Raw genomic sequence first — 8,114 nt, 5'->3', positions numbered from 1 at the left:
TGTCCTAGGCCAATTTCAAATGGTTTACAGACCAGTGCTCCTCCACAGATCACAAACAAGCAACCCTTTTACCAAGACACAGAAAGCAAATATGTGGCGTACGTGCCACCAGCCACCCGTCCTGAAACCAAAGCAGACATTACTAGTCGATCATAGTGCCCGTTCTTCATTGGGTCCCCAGATTCCTTTTCAATGTGTTCATCCCCACCCATCATCAGACTGAGTGTACAAAATGAAAAACTGGTGTCCTTGGCTCCTTTTGTCCAGAGTCACATTCTGTCTTTTTTGATAGTGAAAAAGAATGTCCTGATCTCCCACCGACCGTTCCTCCCTGTTCTGCCTCATCTGGGGAAGTCATCCCTATCATGGGACTCATGGAGGGAAGACAGAGCAATACAAACCTCAAGTTACAAAGGAAGAAGAAACCAAGCGAGTTTCCCCTCTAGTTCTATTTTCAATCTCTTTAAAACCTTCTGGAATGGTCTGATCACATGCTTGGCATCTTTTAGTAGAGGTGCCATATGTGGAGCACCTGCAATGTTCCTGGCCTTGTTTTTGGTGGTAATTTTTGCTATCTTAAGTCATTATGTAACAATCCCATGAAAATCCCATGTTTAAGTCATTATGTAACAATCCCATGAAAATCCCATGTTTAAAGTGGGGTCATCATGCTGACCCCACTTTAAACAGATGGTAAAGCTTAGAGAGGGGAAAATGACTAATTAAGGTCACAAGGTTAGAGCTACAGCAGACATTGTTACAGGGGTGTGCTGCATGCCAAAGGTGGTCACCTCCTTGCAGACTCAGTGGGGAAGAGGAGCTCTAGTTCCCCCTGTAGGTGACCCTTTACAATTCACAGCCTTCTCCAAAAGGTACAACCAAGCAGGAGATGCGACATTTCCTCTCCTTACCCCTAGAGGGCGGTAGCGAGCAGACCAATGCTCAGCCCGGCCCAAGCTCAATGCTGTATATCTTAAACATCATAATTTAAGGGGCCTGGAGGGATAACAGTGGGTGTCCACTCCCACCGCCCTGTGGGTGTTGCTGCATTTCCCTGACAGTATTCATTTGCTTCTTGGGGTCCTGGAAGCCTGACATTTTAAGGTAGGAGTTAGAGTGTCCACCCAGAATAACTGATGGAATGAGTTAGTATTTTAGCAAAATCATTGGCTGGAGAATTCACCCATCTGGCCGCAGCAATCTGGCTTCCTAGACAACTGCAGAAATAAATAAAGCCAAATAGGCGAATGATAACAACAACCAGTACTATTTATTGAATTCCATATGCTGAGTACTGCTGAGCAGATATATGTATACCTAAAACTAGACAGTATTCTCTCCCCATTCGGCAGGGAAGGGAAATTCATTCTTTGAGAGACTGTTTTTCCCCCACAAGACCCTGAAGTCGTTTTGGTATAGAGGCAGATGAATAAGGTGGGCGATGGACATGAATCACAGCTGTATTTATGTAAAATGAAGCGGATGACTTCAGAATAATGAGAACAATTTTGTACGTGCTTTAGAAACTCGGTCTGAGGACTGCTGAAGAGAAAGCTCTGGAAAATTTTTTGAACAGTGGCAGCCCTCCAAAAGAGTATTTGTATTTTAGGATCTCCCCCCACCCCCTTCCAAAAAGCAGCCTTTGTTTGTTTTCTGGATTACAGAGGCTATTTATCATTACTGTAGAAGGTAGAAAATAGAAAAAATAAAAACAAAAACATTAAAGCTCTGTCTAAGGTCCAAGGAAAACAATTCTTGTTTCCATTGTTGATATTAAAATTACGCTGTGCCGCGGGTGGTGGTGGTGCTCGCCTTTAATCCCAGCACTCCGGAGGCAGAGGCAGGGAGATTTCTGAGTTCAAGGCCAGCCTGGCTTACAAAGTAAGTCCAGGACAGCCAGGGCTATACAGAGAAATCCTGTCTCGAAAAACCAAAAAGAAAAAAAAAAAAAAAAACACAAAACACTGCATTTCATATTTTCTTAGTTATATATTTCTTGTATATCTCTAACTATTTCCTTAAAACAAGCCTCAAAAAATAGAATGTCTGGCTCAAAGGCTATATATGTTTCAAAGCTTTGAAATGCATTACCAGCATGGCTAAGAGAAGAATCTTACCAAATTTTAAGGTGAGTGCTTTGATTAATTATAAGCCAGACCTTGTAATATTTGGGAGCATTTTCTTGTTGGTGGATTGCTGATTTGTGACTTCTGCTTTCTTTTTTCCATTAAATAGTTTTGGTACTTTGGTGAGTTGGTTAGTTTTCTGGGGGCCGCTTACATACTAAAGAAACCCTTTAAACTAAAACCCTTTAAAGGGTTTAAACTAACCCTTTGTGTAACTTGGTTTGTGCTTTTCCTCACTTGTTGTTTGCTTTTGAATGGTATGGATTTTGTTTTGTCTTTGTTTTTCCAATGCTAGGACTGGATCCTAGGGCCTTAGACATGTTGTTTACCCAGAAGATTGCACACTAGCATATGTTGAAAACTAGCAATGCATGCCATTCCCATAGCCCATGGGGCAGGCCTTCAATAATTTTCAAAGGCTTTTCTATCTTTTTCTTTGACAATTTCATACATGTATACAATGTATCTTGACTGTAGCCAACCCAAGCCAGGCCTGGAGCCTCCTAACCCCTTCTTCCATCCATGCTGGAATGCTGAGGGACTTGATCTTGTTCGGGGAACCATAGCCACAATGAGATCGCCAGTGCAGTGGCTGTGCCATGGCGGAAGACAGCATTTCACAGCACTCCTCCCCGCCCTCCAGCTCTCACGTTTTTTTTTTTTTTTCTGCTGCCTCTTCCTTTTTTGTGTGTGTGTACATGTGGGGTACACGTGTGTGCACCTGCATGTGTGTGCATGTGTGTGTGTGTGTGTGTGTGTGTGTGTGTGTGTGTGCACGCAGGAGCATGTGAACATGTATATGGGTGTGTGGGTGTGTGTGTGTGTGTGCATGTGTGTGTGTGCACATTTTGCTTCTTCACAATAGGGTCTGTAAAGCTCTTTCTACATTGCTTTTGCTCTGACTTATATTCCTTTTCTTTCTTTGTCAAGACTCATTTTATTTTTAATTCTGTGTATGTATATGTATCTGTGGATGAGTGTGCATCAAATTTCCTGGACTGATGGTACAGGCAGTTGTAAACTGCCTGATGCGGATGTCTCAACTGAATTCAGGTCTTCTATAAGAGTAGGACCAATTCCCTATCTCTGAGCCATGTTTCCAGCCTCCTTGTTGATTTACAGAGATGCATAATCACTGGGGTGAGTGTACTGTTTGGAACAACGTGTTTGGGGATGTAGTGTCTGAACAGTTACATTGTTTTTAAAGTCTCATATGTCAGGGTTATACTCTTAAATTCATTCATTTGATTCCCCTCCCCTTCATTAAATTCTCACTAACATCTGGTGAGTCTCTATCCTACTCAGGTTTCTATTGATGTGGTAAACACCATAACGAAAAGCAACCTGGGGAGGAAAGGGTTTATTTCAGCTTATAGTTGTAGTTCATTATGAAGGGAAGTCAAGGCAGGAACTGAAGCAGAGGCCATGAGGAGTACTGCTTACTGTATTGTTCTCCATGCTTTGCCCAGTTTGCTTGCTTATACAACTCAGAACCACCTGACCAGAACAGCATTACCCACAGTACGTGGGCCCTTTCATTTTAATCCTCACTCAAGAAAATACTCCTCAGGCTTGCCTGCAGGCCAATCTGATGGAGACATTCTCTCAATTAAGGTTCCCTCTTATTGGGAAGATTGCAGCTTCAAGTTGACAAGAAGCCTACCCAGCATAGTTCCTCTATTTGTCAGCAGCTGGAGATGCAGAGATGCAAGTTCAAAGAATTTGTGGACACACTTGATCTTTTTCCACATTGGCCATGATCCAACTTGACAACAGATGAAGCCACAGGAAGAGGAGGGGGACTTGGCGGTAGTTCTCCTAACCCTTCTCCCATCTTCAACCTCTGACTGTCCCTTAAGTGCCCGTGCTTCCTGGAATTTCTGTCCAGGTTTTCCCTCACTTCACAAGGTGAACAACGACACCCATATCTAGCATCAGAGCCCTGTGTGCTGTCTTCATGCCCACATGGGACACTGATATCAAACCCACATCCTCTGATCAATTGCATCTCCAAACACACAACAAAGACCCTGTTCTGGGTCACTTTGACCTTGTTCTTGAATTGCTGCCCAGCCTCCAAACTATGCCACTTGCTTTCTCTGTCTGTTCTCCACAGAAGTCAGGAGGTAGGGAGGGGAGGGGGGACACCAACTGTGTCACATGCTTCCTTTAAGACTGTTTAGTCTTTGCTCATTGGCCTCAGGGTGAAAATCACGCTTCTTAGTCGGCAGGCCTCTTATAATATGACATCTGTTTTTTTGATTGGCTATTTTATTTGTTTACACTTCAAATGTTGTCCCCCACCCCCACCCCTGCTTCCCAGTTTCCTCTCTGCAAGCTCCTATGCCATCCCCCCTCCCCCTGCCTCAATGAGGTTGCTCCTCCACCCACCCACCCCCACCCCACTGCCTAGCATCCCCCTATGCTGGAATATTGAGCCTCCACAGAACCATGGGCCTCCCCTCCTATTGATGCCAGATAAGGCAATCCTCTGCTATATCTGCGGCTGGAAACATGGGGTCCCTCTATGTGTACTCTTTGGTTGGTGATAATATGATATCTTCATACTCTGTAGTCTCTCCTGCCCTCCTTCCGACCATGCAGACATATCTCTGGATAATGCAAGCTTTCTCTCAACTCCTGAGCATTTGAAATACTGCTCCATCTGCTTGGGACTCTTTCACTGGACACCTTCACCTGACCACGTCCTCTTCAACCACAAGGCTTAACTTAGAGACAACTTCCTCCAGGTAGCATCATTCAAAATTCCCCTTCATGCTCAGTGCTTGAGCAAATAGCCAGCCTCTGTTCTCTCCCTCTCTCTCTCTCTCTCTCTCTCTCTCTCTCTCTCTCTCTCCCTCCCTCCCTCCCTCTCTCCCTCCCTCCCTCCCTCCCTCTCTCCCTCCCTCTCTCTCCCTCTCTCTCTCTCCCTCTCTCTCTCTGGCTTAACATCAATGCTCTGCCTATTTACCCGTTTCTATTCTTCACCCAGTGGGACAGCCACACAGGCATATTATTGTGCATCTCCCAAGAGACAATGATGTCGAGAGTGACATCAGCCCACCATGAAGAGCGAGAAGACTGGGTCTTCTTCACGTCTGTGTAACAGAACATACTTGCCAGGCAGTGGTGGTGCACGCCTTTAATCCCAGCACTTGGGAGGCAGAGGCAGGTGAGTTTGAGGCCAGCCTGGTCTACAGAGTGAGTTCCAGGACAGGCAGGGCTACAGAGAAACCCTGTCTCAAAAACAAAAAACAAAACAGAAAAAAAAAAACCCCAGAACATACTTATTAAATACTAGAACATATTTGGAGTTCAAGAGCAGCTTGGGCTACTAGAGGCATTATCTCAAAAAGTAAATAAATAAACAAATACATAAAAATAAAACAGGAGCAGGTATGCTGGCTTGATAGTTAAGAGTACCAGCTAGCTACTTTTGTGGAGAACCTGGGTTTGATTTCAAGCACCCACATAGCAGTTCACAACAATTTGTAACTCTATTTTCATGGGATCCAACAACCCTCTTCTGACCTCCACAGGCACCAGAAACTCACAAGGGACACATACATACATGTAAACAAATGTTCATACACATAAAATAAAAATAAATATTTTAAAAGAGACTATAACTATTCTAAAAATAAAATAAATATGGGCATGTTGGTTTATGCTTTTAAGGCTAGTTCACAAGAGCTAGAGGCAAGAGGGTCAGGAGCCTCAGCTCCATATTGAGGTCAAGGCCACATTGAGTTGAGATCCTATCTAAAAATAATAAATAAATTATTAAAATAAAAATAAGAGCACACTTGTTGGCTTTGGGGATGGGCAAGTATGTAAGAGGTGGGTGGGTGAGTGGGTGGATGAATGGATGGGTGGATGGGTGAGCAGATACAGAACAGGCTTCTTGGTCTCCATGTCCATTGGTGTGGCCAATCCACGCCCACACTCTTCATTGTCCCTACCATCTCTCATTTGCTTTCCCACAGTCAGTTTATTACCCTCTCTTCCTTCCAAGGCAAGCCTGACTCATACCCAGAAATCATTTGCTTGTAGTCAAGACATGCATTTTTTAATTGGTGCCCCAACTCTAAGATGGAATCAGAAATGACAGATTATACCTAAGGTTTTGTTTCTGATAGTACTACAAACTAGCCAGGCTCTTGCCTGTGCTTTCTGGAGCACAGACGATTTGAACAGAATCTTCCTTCCCCTCTCTCTCCCTTTGTCCACTGTCTAGAGTGAAATTGCCTTTGGAAAAGTACAGACATTTTCCCCCCTCGTGTGAAGGGGGAGGAAGATCTTGGAAGAATTCTGCCTGAGACTTGAGCCTGGGAGGGGTATTTCTCTGTGGAAGCCGCTCACCTAGCAGGTGCAAGACCCTGAGTTTAATCCCCAGCACCGCCAGAGGGAATGCGGAAGTCTCCTAAACCAGATCCAAGGCTCCCTCTTAGCCCTAACATTTTTTAAAATCAGGTTATAAAACAGTCACTATTATGGAAAGTAGCATTGCTTGTGACTTAGACATTCTTCATTCTGTTTTTCTACATTTTCCAAATCTCTCCACGAACATGTGTTGCTTTTTAATGAGAAAGGAAACATTGCTGTTTTAAAAGCCAATCTGTACATTACAATCCCATAAAGCTATAAAACATACAAGTATATCTAGACACACACGTACACATAAATCTTGTAAGTATGTTATATATGTCTATAGTTATAAGTCCACAAGAAAAGCACGAGGAGGCTCAGCATCAAAATATTAGCAAGGATAATCTCTGCGTGTGGTAAGTCTCTAAATGATTACAATTGCCTTCTATTTGCTAAAGTATCTATATCTATATCTATATCTATAATAAACATGGTTTATGTGATGGTTACCCTGTCAACTTGAGAATCACCTGGGAGGGGCTATCTGATTAGGTTCATTGATGAAGACCCACCTTTACTGTGGGTGGGACCGTTCCCTGGGCAGGAATCCTGGACCCTATAAAATGGAGAGAACTCACTAAGCAGACACACTCATCACACTCTGCCTCCCGACTATGGATGTAATGTGACCATCTACGCCCAACTCCTGTTGCTGCCATGACTTCCTGCCATGGTGGGCTGCAACCTCTCACAGTGAGTCAAAACAAGACAAAACAAAACAAAACAAAAAAGCCTTTTGTCCTTTGAGTTGACTCTACCACTGCAACAGGAAAGTAAGATAGCTAATAATCAGAATAATATTTTTAATAATTTGAGGCCTTTTCCATGTCAGCATCAGAATTCTCTTATCTGTCAGTATTGTTTAAAGCCATTTTTCTTTTTATTCTCCACCCCCCTCCACCAAAAGCTAATCTTGTTTTTCTGTCATGTTGTACCACAGCATTTTACATCTCCCGTGGAGGACTGAAACCTGAGGGGCTTCCTGAAAAGCTGCCAGATGAAGCCTCGGGTTCAGGGTCTGGCTGCAATCATGTTCTAAATAAAGACTAGAAACACACGCTGCCCTTCATTACATAACAGCTGAGCTCTTGCTAATGCATGGCACTCTTCTCTCTAAATTACCGACTCCCTGTGCATCAGAATCAATTCCCCCTTCTTGGCTGTTACGGTTTGAAAATAAAATGCCTTATACATCCCCAGCTCCTGGAACTTTTTTTTTTTTTTTGAGAGGTGGGTAGGGGGGTTGGAAACCTTAGGACATAGGACCTGGCTAGAGAAACTAGGTCACTAGGGACTGGTTCATGGGGATCAGTAGGGACTGGTTCATGGGGATATTTTGTACCTGGCTTTTTACTGTCTCCCTCTCTCTGCTTCCTGTCTTTCATAAGGTGAGGGAAATCTTCTGCCCACACCCCTGCCACGTTCTGCCTAAGTTCATGGGGCTAAGCATGGGTATTGAGCCGTCTGAAACTGAGAGTCAAGACGAAGCTTTACTCCTTTCAGTTGTTTCTACTGGGTACTGGAAAAGTAACGAAGCCACTGGCTTCCCTGAGGGTTATA

General features: G+C 43.8%; 1 long non-coding RNA gene across 2 annotated transcripts; it reads left to right on the top strand.

Annotated features, from left to right (window-relative positions):
* The first annotated feature begins 4,617 nt into the window (after positions 1-4,617).
* Gm36190 lies at positions 4,618-7,704 on the top strand. 2 transcript variants are annotated; one of them, XR_869367.1, is made up of 4 exons: positions 4,618-4,876; positions 5,119-5,298; positions 6,364-7,247; positions 7,495-7,704. It is a non-coding gene; the product is annotated as a predicted gene, 36190 (long non-coding RNA). The 2 variants fall into 2 exon arrangements; XR_377969.2 differs by having other exon boundaries at positions 6,364-7,704.
* The last annotated feature ends 410 nt before the right edge of the window (positions 7,705-8,114 follow it).

This window comes from Mus musculus, chromosome 6 (genome assembly GCF_000001635.26).
Source record: "Mus musculus strain C57BL/6J chromosome 6, GRCm38.p6 C57BL/6J".
Classification (NCBI taxonomy): Eukaryota; Metazoa; Chordata; class Mammalia; order Rodentia; family Muridae; genus Mus; species Mus musculus.
The sequence above is the reverse complement of the archived record's forward strand: the minus strand, read 5'-3'. Positions and strand labels throughout refer to the sequence as shown.